Source organism: Gorilla gorilla, chromosome 8 (genome assembly GCF_029281585.2).
Source record: "Gorilla gorilla gorilla isolate KB3781 chromosome 8, NHGRI_mGorGor1-v2.1_pri, whole genome shotgun sequence".
NCBI lineage: Eukaryota > Metazoa > Chordata > Mammalia > Primates > Hominidae > Gorilla > Gorilla gorilla.
Window position 1 is genome coordinate 99,205,678 of NC_073232.2, and position 12,575 is coordinate 99,218,252.

At 41.0% G+C, this 12,575-nt stretch overlaps 1 protein-coding gene across 5 annotated transcripts in view; it reads left to right on the forward strand.

Moving 5' to 3' along the window:
* BMPR1A (bone morphogenetic protein receptor type 1A) overlaps nt 1-12,575 on the forward strand; it is a 169,105-nt gene that overhangs the window by 80,001 nt on the left and 76,529 nt on the right. For 4 of the 5 annotated variants that reach the window (XM_063709757.1, XM_055353207.2, XM_063709759.1 and 1 more), the window contains exon 2: nt 2,776-2,890. The gene's annotated coding sequence lies outside the window, so the exon portion shown is untranslated. Of the gene's footprint in view, nt 1-2,775; nt 2,891-7,314; nt 7,419-12,575 lie in introns of all 5 variants that reach the window. The other variant, XM_019034832.4, reaches the window with a different exon arrangement.

A 12,575-nucleotide genomic window follows, 5' to 3' on the forward strand; every position in this document is an offset into this window, starting at 1 on the left:
TTTGAAAAAATGACTTGTACTTACTTAGCGTTTTGTTTTGACTAACACCCCTGGTGGTTGTTGAACCACAAGTTCATAGTGTTAAAAGCCTGTGGTAAATTACCCAATAAGCTAAGTGATTAAAGTTGTTTGGAACATTTTGCCCATGTACATCTTATTTTTATGTGTATACATATTTATAGATCTGTGCTCATAGGACTATAGCACTATATTGCAAAGGTCCTAACCTTTACTTTATTCACACAACTTCCAGTGTGTACAATGTGACTTGCAGAGCTGTACTGTGGAGCATATCCTTTCCTGTGTCTTTTGTTTACCTCTGAGTATTGAAGTCAAATCTTACTTGATTTTCCTTGGCTGGTCTATTTTATTTTATTAAGTTCTGGGATACATGTGCGGGACTAGCTAGTCTTAAATTCAGTCTTTAGGAAAGGTTTTCTGGGCTGGGCACAGTGGCTCATGCCTGTAATCTAAGCACTTTGGGAGGCCGAGGCAGGTGGATCACTTGAGGTCAGGAGTTCGAAACCAGGCTGGCCGACATGACGAGACCCTGTCTCTACAAAAAATATAAAAATTAACCCAGCATGGTAGTGTTCGCCTGTAGTCCCAGCTACTCAGGAGGCTGAGGTGGGAGGATTCCTTAAGCCCAGGAATTCGAGACCAGCCGGGGCAACACGGCAAAACCCCATCTCTACAAAAAATATAAAAATTAGCTGGGCATGGTGGTATGTACCTGTAGTCCCAGTTACTCGGGAGGCTGAGGCGGGAGGATTATTTGAGCCCAGGAGGTGGAGGCTGCAGTGAGCTGTGATTGTGCCACTATACGCCAGCCTGGGTAATGGAGCCAGAGCCTGTCTCAAAAAAGAAAAAGAAGAAAAGATTTTCTGAAGTTTATGTTAAGTGTTTGTACATGTGGGAAAACAGGGAAGAACAGATCATCTGGGGTTTTGGACTTTTGAAGATGGGATGTTTGAAAGCTCTTTTGGTTATGTTATTTGCTATTTTTTAAACTTTAGATTTAGCCTGAAGCCTAAAACTTTTAACCAAGGAAACAATGTTTTAGTAAATGGTGCTGTAATAAACAATAGTTGGTAAGTAGTTTACATGTTAATTTTATAATGATACATTGGAAATATCTGGCAGAATTAGAATCAGGCTGTGTGTGTGTGTGTGTGTGTGTGATATCAGGCTGGTCTCAAACTCCTGACCTCAAGTGATCCACCCACCTCAGCCTCCCAAAGTGCTGGGATTACAGGCATGAGCCACTGCACCTGGCCAGGCCATATATTTTTGAAACAGACACTTTGATGGACTGTTTTTACTTTTATGGGGATAAATTCATTTGAACTTTGTTTAATACAGTGATTGCCTGCTCTCTCTCCCACACCCTTAGGGAAGAATGGAGTAGTTGGCAAAGAATGGCTTTGGAGGAAAATCTCTTTATGCCATTTCTAAAATGGAAACAGTGCATTTCTTTTCTTGATTAGTAAAAGGGAAATTAAAGATTATGAGCATCTCAGAAGAACACTGAACACCAACTCTTTATTTTTGCCTTCCCTCATTTCTGTGAGCGACAGCCTGAGAGTTTTATAGTCATATGAGGACTCTGAAAAATGTTAGAGACCTGGCTAAGTTGTGGGTAACTAGTGCATTGAGAAGACTGAAAGGCTCCTGAATGCAGACAAAGCATTACTAATTGCATTCAGGGTCAGGCTGTCTTTAGCCGGACCATGAAAGATACAGCAGCCTGTCTGCTGAGCGGAGACTCTTGTCTTTAAGAAAGACTGCTACCTGATATGTTAGACCGTTTCAGGTTGCCCTAGTTTACATGAATTTAGTCATTATTGCCAAGACTGCTAAACCTCAGTGTGATACTTCTAAATGGACTTGAAGACAAGGTATTTGACCTTGCAGTGGGGCATAGGCAACGTTCATACAGTTTTTAAAATACGAAACAGAATACTTTGCTATTTGAAGTTTCCGTTAAAAGATTGAATGAAATTATTTTTAAGATCGCAAAGTAAACAGCAGACATACCTTTAGAAATTTTTTTATGACTTGAACCCAGGAGGCGGAAGTTGCAGTGAGCCGAGATGGCGCTACTGCACTCCAGCCTGGGCGACAGAGCGAGACCTTGTCTCAAAAATAATAATAATAATAATTTAAGCTTTAATAGTTCTATCTTTTAGATTTATGAATGCTTGCCCCTTAAAGAGTGAGGTGTTAATGGCAGTACTAATATACGGTAGTTTAGACCTATTCCACAGGCATAGACCAACCAGTGCAATTAATTCTTCGACCTCACAAGTCCTGATGTTCTAGGTAGAAGTGTGGCTGAAATTAAAACTGGTTATTAGACTTTGTAATACAAAAGTAGAAAAAAGTGATATTAGCTAGGTGGTCCAATATATTTTTGTCTAAGTAGGAATCTGAATATTGTAGAATTGTACATTTCGGTGCTGCTTCTAGCTATTCCCGTTCTTTTTTTTTTTCAAATTGAGATGAGTTTTTTTTTTTTCCTCCAAAGCTTAAGCTAACATAGGAATTTTATATGGAAGTACTGTTCCCACAGAACTAACTTTACAAATGTAAAGCTTGGGCAGAGGTTGAGGAAAATGGTAAAGTGATAGATTTCGTAAAAACGTAGAAATTTTCATTGACTTTACTTTGAAAATGTATAGTTGTACATGCGAAACGCTTCTAGTATTGCTTCTATATGTATTATTCTGACAAAGTTCCCTAAGTCTTAAATAAGTTCTTTTTTTTTCTAAACAGACTTATGAAAATATGCATCAGTTTAATACTGTCTTGGTATTCATGAGATGGAAGCATAGGTCAAAGCTGTTTGGAGAAAATCGGAAGTACAGTTTTATCTAGCCACATCTTGGAGGTAAGGAAAAGAACATAATTGGAATAATATGAAATTTGTCATTTTTTAATAGTTGAAAATAATCCTTCTACACTGCAACTTTATTTGAGCCTTCTTCAGTTTCTTTGTAACACCACAACTTTATAGTAGCTTCTTTAGTTTCCTTAATCATCTTCCTGATGAGTTCGTAAGTAATTCTAATATATATTCCTCATAAATGTTGAACCTCTTCAGGAGTGAAAGGTATTTATTTCTTACTAATCACTTTCATAAATTTCCTTTTAGAAGATAAGCATTAAATGGTTTATATGTTTATTTCTTCCCCCTAAGTTTGCAAAGCAGAGTTCAGCATGCAGGATTAGGCCAGGTGTGCCTGTAATCCCAGCACTTTGGGAGGCTGAGGCAGGTGGGTCACATGAGGCCAGGAGTTCGAGACCAGCCTGGCCAACATGGCGAAATCTCGTCTCTACTAAAAATGCAGAAATTAGCTGAGCATGATGGCCTAAGCCTGTGATCCCAGCCACCTGGGAGGCTGAGGCATGAGAATTGCTTGAACCCAGAATGCAGAGGTTGCAGTGAGCTGAGATCATGCTGCTGTACTCCATTCTGGGCAACAGAGTGAGACTCTGTCTCAAAAAAAAAAAAAAAAAGATTATATTGAAAAATGAATGTTTATGTTATTCTGAAATTTTTACGCTTTTTAGAATTCAGATTTTTTTTTTTTTTTTTTAAGACAGGATCTTGCTTTGTCACCCAGGCTGGACTGCAGTGAGCATAGTTTCAACTCCCTGGGCTCAAGCGATCCTTCTGCCTCAGTATCCCACATAGCTGGGACTACAGGCACACATCACCATGCCCAGCTAATTTATTTTTTGTAGAAACAGCGTCTCATTATCCCTCTGTGTTGCTCAGGCTGGTCTTGAACCCCTGGATTCAAGTGATCCTCCCACCTCAACCTCCCAAAGTGCTGGGATTACAGGCATGAGCTACCATACCCAGCCCAGGATAAGATTTTTTAACATGTTAGAATAATAGATCTTTGGAAATAGAATTTAAAGAGGTAGGAGCTGCCATCATGCCAGAAATAGGAGGAAAGAAGCCATCCTAAGACAGTATGTACAGGAAAATCAGGCTTACTGTTTTAAAATCCATTTAGAGACTAATGATCAGGTAAAAGGTTTGAATTATGTGGGGAATCTACATTTTAAGAAATAGATAGAATGTATGGTTTTATGAAGTGGTCTATGCTTACACTTCTGGAAGTGGCAGGCTTTGCTCGCTGCTACTGTTAATACTTGCAGCATTCACTCGCCCTTCTCCTGCCCCTGCCAAACCGCTGGATTAGCTCTTCTGAAAAATACCGTAACTCTCGAATTCTTTTGTTAGGTTTCATATTGTTTGATTGGTAGAGTTGTGATCGTTTTTTTCTTTCTCAGTTCTTTTGGTTTCCATGACTGTGTGCTCTTCTGATTCTACTTATTTAATTACTCCTTCACCTTTTTTCCTTCCCCTCCTACTCTGAAATAATAATGACCTTCCCCAAGGTTTTATCTTAGAAATTATCCTATTTTTTTCTTATGTCTTTCCTAGTCTCATGATTTCCGCAATTATCTCTAAAATGATCTCTCTCAACTTCCTATCTCAGTTGTGGCATTTTCTCTAAGCTTCAGGCCCATATTTTCATCTGTTTACAGATGGCTCAGCTTAGTGCCTCAGACTTCCCATTATCTAGCACATCATTCATCATGAGCTCTGCACCCGCTATTTCTCCTTCTGTTAATGGACCTCTTTGTCACCCAGGCTCAGAGTCTCAGTGCTGTTTCGGATTCCTCATCATTTGCTTCCTACCCTTAGGCACAAGTGAAGTCCTATCAGTTTTACCTCTCTAATGTATCACAAATGTTTGAATCCTCTCTTTCCGAATCCCCCTTCACCATCCAAGTTTAGGTCTTTATATTACATCTCACTGAAAATATTGCAGGGATCTCCCAGCTTGTGCTGCTTCTCACTCCTACTTCACTTTACATGTTGCTGCCAGCTTAAATTATCTTAAGAGATAATTTTGCTTGTATTGTCGGTGACACTTTGCCTGTCTGCCAGAGTAAGGACAAATTCCTCTAATTTTAAAGATAGTGTAGCTTTGCCTTCATCTGTCCATTTCTTTCACTCTTTAAACATTTATTAAACACCTACTGTATGCCAGGCACTGTGTTAGGTCAGAATGCAAAACATTAAATAAAAACAGGTTCCTAGCTATACTCAAAAAATAGTCTGTCTAGGGTTGGATGAGCATGAAAACAATTATTGAAGTGCAATCTGAGAAGTGCTATATTATAATTGAAAAGATATATTTGATTATTCCACACTGTGTACATAGATTATAATTATGACATCACTGGTATGCCCATAATTGCATACAGCTATAATTTTCAAAAGAATTTGAAAATACAAGTGACCGTGTCAGAAAACAAAGGTGTATTGGCATCACCAGGAAAGACTACACCAATGTTATGAGAGGAGAGAATTGTCAGGCAGGCTTCACAGAAGACATAATATTTGAGCAGAGTCTTGATGGATGAATAGAAGATTGCTGAATGGAAATTGGAAAGTGTAATACTGTAAAATACATATGTGGTTTTTGATGCCATTTCCTGGCATTCAACTCTTAAAATCCTTGAAACCTCTGAAGTGATGTCTTTTTGTATGCTAGTGAGTTAACTGGTAGATGACGGCCCCCTAGGTAGCTTTAGGATGGGGGCTGGTCAGCAGAAAGACTAAGGCAGGATTAGATTCAGAACTTTCAGTTCCCGCCCCCACCAACCCCCAACATTTAGGGAGGGGAGAAGGGCGAAGGTTAAGTTGATCACCAGTGACCCGTGGTTTAATTAGTCGTGCCTACAGAATGAACGTTCCATAAAAATCCAAAAGAACTGGGTTCAGAGAGCTTCTGGATAGCTGAACATGTGCAGGCTCTGGTGCCCTGTACATCTCTATCTATCCTTTGTAACATCCCCTATAATAAACCTGTAAACATAAATGTTTCCTTGAATTCTGTCAGCCGCTCTAGCAAACTAATAGAACCTGAAAAAGGGGTTGTGGGTACCTGGATTTATGGCCGGTTGGTCAGAAGCACAGGTAAAATAACCTGGGCTTGCCATTGGCATTGGAAGTGGGGGCCGTCTTGAGGATGGATCCCTCAACCTGTGGGAGCTGATGCTGTCTCCAGGTGGGTAGTGTCGGAATTTAATTGGAGGTTCCAGCTGGTGTCTGATGCAGAATTGTCTGCTTGCTTGTTGGTGGGGAGAAACCCTCACACATTTGGTAAGAAAAGTCTTCCCTGTTGATTGTTTTGGTGAGAGGGCAGAGGAAAAATAGTTTGAGTGTTTTCCATACTTACAGAAGGCAAGGGAATTAATTTCATGCAGAGCCCAGAGCGGGGTGGAGGCAGAGCTTGAAAGTGTATAGAATGTACAGAAGATAGAATAATTTTTGTATGGCTTGAATTTAGAATAGGAGAGAGAGTTTGAGGGACAAGGCTGGAAAGGACCTTATGAACAATTTTGAATGCCATGGCAAGGAGTCTAGACTTTATTTTGTGAAAAATGGGCAGTCATTGAAAAATTTTAACATTTAAAGATATTTTGGATCGTAATTTTTTGTTAAAATTAATATGATGGTTGTGTTAGTCAGTTTTCATGCTGCTGACAAAGACATACCCAAGACTGGGCAGTTTGTAAAGGAAAGAGGTTTAATGGACTCATAGTTCCACGTGGCTAGAGAGGCCTTACGATCATGGCAGAAGGTGAAAGGCACATCTTAGGTGGCAGCAGGCAGAGAGAATGAGAGCCAAGTGAAAGGGGAAACCTCTTACAAAATCATCAGATCTTGTGAGACATATTCACTACCAAGAGAACAGTATAGGGGAAACTGCCCCCATGATTCAATTATTTCCCACTGGGTCCCTCCCACAACATGGGGGAATTATGGGAGCTACAATTCAAGAGGAGATTTGGGTGGGGACACAGCCAAACCATATCGTTGGTGATATGAATGGTAGTTTGGAAAAAGGAAAAACTAAAACTAGAGAGACAAGTTAGGCTATTCTTAACTGTTTCAAGCAAGAAATAATGAAGCTGTCAACTTAAGATGGGGGTCAACTTACCCGTTTAAGCATTGGTTGTTTAGAAAATGTTTAATTTTCTTCTATTCCCCTATGTACTATACTCTTCAGCTGGTGATTTGAAATTGTCCTTCCTTTTCTCTACTCTCTTCTCTTGGCATATTTTTGGCCCTTTCTCTCTCTTGTGGAGTGCCTATGAACTTTAAAAACCCCATCTCAAATGCCAATTCATTCCTGAAGTTCTTTCTAATCTGTATTGCTTTGACTCTAAATATATGTCTTTTCCTAGTCTAAAGCCCCCAAAGCACTTATTTTTATTCTACAGGATATTACTTTTTTGGTGCCTATTAAACTATGTGGCAGAAGTCACAAAGGAGGAATCAGAAAGTAACCTGCTCCCCACCCTTGGTGTGTAGTCCAGTTAGCAAGGTATGTATATAAGTAATATAAGTAATGATAACCAACATTGCCATGCAAAAGTGAGGAAAGCCACAGGAGTAAATTGTTGCTTCTAGTCAGGGTCCTGTAACTGAGAAGCACAGGTAGAACATAGGAGGTTATGTGAGCTGAGCTTTGAAAGATGAGTAAAATTTAGATGGGTAAAGGATATTTCTGGAAAAGTGCATGGATAGAAAATGAATGTTTTTGTAGGAATGTGGTGAAGGTCTTAGAACGGGCAGGAAGTATGATGTGAAGAAAGCTCTTTTAGGGAAATTACTCTAGCAGTGATATATAAACTATACATCATTAGAGAAATGAAGTGAGGAGGTAGGGAGCCGAGTGAGGAAATTGTGGCACTAGTTAGGCATAAGCTGATCAGAATTCAATCAGGGTGGTGATTGTGGAAATAGAAAAGAAAGACTCAATGATAAAGGTATTGCGGCAGAAGAAGGGACACTGATGTGTGACTAGATGTTGGAAAGAGATGATGCCGCCCGAATTTTGAGCCTGGATGGTGGGGATAATGTTGGCCTCATTAGTAGCCAAGGTAAGTTGGATCCTACTTTTCTAAATGTAGAGAAACATTAAAATTTATGTTTTACTGTACTGTTGGTCTCTTAATTTGTTTATATGCAACAAGGTTTTTTTTGGCATTATTTTTCCAGCCTTAACATATTCAAAGGGAGATTTTATGAAAAAAGCAAAGTATGACCTCTTTTACAAAAGCAGTTTTTAAGGAAATAAACTGTATTCTGTTCATAGTTATCTCTTTTGCTATCATGTTAAATGCTATGTAAGATTTAGTAAAACTTAAGAATGTTTAAAGTATTTCTACAGGTATAATTCTGACACCATTACCAAAGGATGGTATCTTGTTTTAATAGAATTACTGCTTAAGGAATGGGGACCTGTGAAAAATTCATTAAGTAGAATTCGATGGTTCCATATTAACAGACAGGCATTATTATGGTGCTGTCCATTGGAGAAATATTGTATAGTAGGGCAGTAAGTTAATTATATAAAACTGGCTTTTAAAATGCATTTATTAAAATTCTTATCAACTGTTAACTGATGACTGATTTAGAACTTTGCAATATTTAGAAACAGTCTAATACTCTCTGTTGAAAATAATCACTAATTGTTTTATAATTATAATTATACATGTGTAAAACTGGAAGACATTACATTATTGAGGAAGGAAGGCATTTGTGTTTTGTTTGTTTTTTAAGTCAGGCTTTGTGTTGAACTATTATTTTTTATTTATTTATTTATTTTTTTAGACGGAGTTTCGCTCTTGTTGCCCAGGCTGGAGTGCAATGGCACAATCTTGGCTCACTGCAACTTCTGTCTCCTGGGTTCAAGTGATTCTCCTGCCTCAGCCTCCCGAGTGGCTGGGATTACAGGCACCCGCCACCGCGCTCAGCTAATTTTGTATTTTTAGTAGAGATGAGGTTTCGCCATGTTGGCCAGGCTGGTCTTGAACACCTGACCTCAGGTGATCTGCCCACCTCAGCCTCCCAAAGTGAGCCACTGTGCCCAGTGCAGCATACTCTGTTTAAAAGCACAGGCAGTGTAGCCAGAGGACTTCAGTTTGAATCTTGACTTTACCACTTAGTTTGTGTTCCCTTGAAAGAAGAGCCTGAGAAAAAGACTTACTGGCTGATAGGTTATTTGGGAGATGAACCAAAAAGCAGAAGTGAGAGAATGGGAAAAGTGAGACAGAGAAGGGAGTGAAGTTTCATTAAGTGGGTGATCCAGTTCCCCCTGCGGGCAGCTGGGCTTCAGCCCTGTGGGTGTCTTCTGAATGTACCTCACTGTTGTCCCACCAAAGGACAGGGAGCCTGAGACATGCATGCACCAACTTTCACCTGTTGTTAATTGAAGGTTGCTCCGTGAGCTTTAACTCCGGCAGGTCTGTGCTTGTGCCTCCATGCTGTTGAGCAGTCTCCCTTAGGTTTGCAAAGTCTCCGAGGAACAAAACAGAGCAGTGCCTCCACTCCCACTTGAGTCAGGTGCTGTGCATGCCACATAGACCTGCCCACCAGAGCCACAGTGCGGAGAGGGGTGAGCTGCAGAGCACCACGAAGGTCTGCTGTGGTCTGCCCCTTTTACCAGTGAGATTCCCTCATGCCCCATTAGATCTACTCTGTCACTGACCCTGCAGATTGGTGGCTGATTATAATCACTAAAAGAAATATCTAACGGGTGCAGTAGCTCACGCCTGTAATCCCAGCACTTTGGGAGGCTGAGGCGAGTGGATCATGAGGTCAGGAGATCGAGACCATCCTGGCTAACACGGTGAAACCCCGTCTCTACTAAAAATACAAAAAATTAGCCGGGCGTGGTGGCGGGCGCCTGTAGTCCCAGCTACTCGGGAGGCTGAGGCAGGAGAATGGCGTGGACTCGGGAGGTGGAGCTTGCAGTGAGCCAAGATCGTGCCACTGCACTCCAGCCTGGGTGACAGAGCGAGACTCCATCTCAAAAAAAAAAAAAAAAAAAATATATATATATATATATATCTCTCTCTGAAACAAGAGGGTTAAAATCCCTACCACTGCAGCTGGTCCTGAGCTCTTATTTCCATCCTTAACATTCATATGAGAATGCTCTAAGAGCCCTCAGTTGTGCTGGCAGTAGGGTGTTCTCTGGGCAGGGAAGGCAAGCCCGCATCTGGAGTGTTGGTTCTGCACCCTCCTTGTTAGCTGGCATTTGGCAGTGGCAGTAGTTAGGTCACCCTTCATAAGAAGGGAGCCCATGCTGTTGGGCCTATGTAGAGCCTTCCTCTCTGTCACTCCACAGGCTCCATTGACGGGCCTGGTACTCCAGCCTTGGGAAGAAGCTGGCTGACAGCACTGACAAGCCATCCTGTCTGTCCTTGGGGTGTAGTTGAATGCCTCTTCTGTGGGAGGTGCCTTGTGTTGGGCACAAGATAAAGATTGGCACTTTGTGTTCCCTCCCTTAGGGCCGTCAGCATGCCTCTTCTCCAGGCTTCTGGTCTCTTATTTCCTTTTTGGCCCCTTTTAATACAAAAATTAGTCGGGCATGGTGGTACATGCCTGTAATCCCAGCTACTCGGGAGGCTGAGGCAGGAGAATGGCATGAACCCTGGAGGTGGAGGTTGCAGTGAGCCAAGATTGCGCCACTGCACTTCAGCCTGGGCGACAAAGCAAGACTCTGTCCCCCGCCGCCCACACACACAAAAAAAATTAACCACACACCCACTTGCTTCTGTAGAGAAACCTAGAACTCCTGGTCTCAGAAATGTCATCCAGGTCTCGCTTTCAGGCTTTTTGATTATTCTGCAACTCCAGAAAAAGAGGCTGTTTAGTCCCACTCTCTTCCATTCAGACTGTCTCCTCTTAAGTTTTAAAGATACTATTATTTTTTCTTAATTTAAGCTTAGCGGATTTACTTCTGGTTTTGATCCCTCTCCAGTTTGGGTGCTTTAATTTTATTTATTTATTTATTTAGAGGTGGAGTCTCGCTCTGCTCTCTGCTAATTTTTGTATTTTTAGTAGAGATGGGGTTTCACAATGTTGGCCAGGCTGGTCTCGAGTTCCTGACCTCAGGTGATCCACCCACCTTGTCCTCCCAAAGTGCTGGGATTACAGACGTGAGCCCCTGCGCCTCGCCCATTTGGGGTACTTTTAGATGCAGACGGTGGTTTGTGAATTTGCAGCTCCATATGGTATAGTGGGGAGAGCATGCCACAAGGTTTTCAGGTAATATGAGGTTTTCTCCTCATATTCTGTTACTACACTTCAATTCCTAACTTTATCTTCCAGCCTAATAATTTCTCTCTTGCACTACTGTCTTATGGTTTCAACTGTGAAAGGTAATTTCCAGTCTCGGTGTCACAGATACTCCAGTTTAACCTCTGATTATATCTTATGTATTCTTTCTTCCTTCCTTTTCTTTCTCCCTTCCCTGCTCTGTCTTTTATAGGGCAGGGGTTAGGGAACGTCTCATTGCCCCTTTTGTTTTTCTTTTTCCTCATTGCCTCTTTTTAAAATGATCTTTTTTTTATTTTTAAAAGATTATATATTGGCCAGGCAAGGTGGCTCATGCCTGTAATGCCAACACTCTGGGAGGCCAAGGTGGGAGGATTGCGTGAGGCCAGGAGTTCGAGACCCCATCTCTATTTAAAAATACACACATACGTGTGTATGTGTGTGTATAAAGATTATGTAAGCAGCCTATTAGTAAGTTCCTATGTAAAATTTTAAACACTATGCACCAAAGCCTTTTAGTCCCTCTTCCCCACCCTTCACCCCATTGCCCTCCTCACCACCCTCCTTCCCCTCCATCCAACTGCCATCTTGGGGACCTCTGTTTCTTAGGTTATTGGTCTGTTTGTGTATTCCATTCCCTGTTGAGTTGATTTTTGTATTAATATCTTTATAGAAAATGATACTTTTTTTTTTTTGAGATAGAGTCTCCATCTGTCGCCCAAGTTGGAGTACAGTGGTGCCATCTTGGCTCACTGCACCCTCCGCCCCCCGGGTTCAAGCAATTCTCCTGCCTCAGCCTCCCAAGTAGCTGGGACTACAGGCGCCTACCACACCTGGCTAAAGTTTTGTAGTTTTAGTAGAGATGGGGCTTCGCCATGTTGGTCAGGCTGGTCTCGAACTCCCGACTTCAATGATCCACCTGCGTTGGCCTCCCAAAGTGCTGGGATTACAGGCGTGAGCCACCACGCCCGGTCCATACAGTTATTCTTGATTTTCAGATTTATTCTTATAAAATTATGCCTAATGAGAATATCCCTCTCATAAAGTTAGTGTGAAGATTAAGGAATTTAACATATGAAGTATGTAGAACAGTGCCTGGCCTATAGAGCTCTAAGTGTTAACTATTATTTAATATTATGCTTGAATATTTATAATTATTTTTGGTAGGCCTCCTTGTACTTCGTATTATTTATTTGTTCTTTATTTTTGTGCTTAGACTTCCTAGGGATATTGAACTTTCTAGATAATTTCATGGGTCTTTTCAAAGAGCCAGCATTTTGGTTTTATAAATTAACTCCACTTTTTTGTTATATATTTAATAATTTTTGCTTTTAACATACTACCTTTTCTTCCTGCCTTTGGTACCCATTCTTGTCTTCCATCTCGGTTACACATAATATTCTTCTATTTTTAA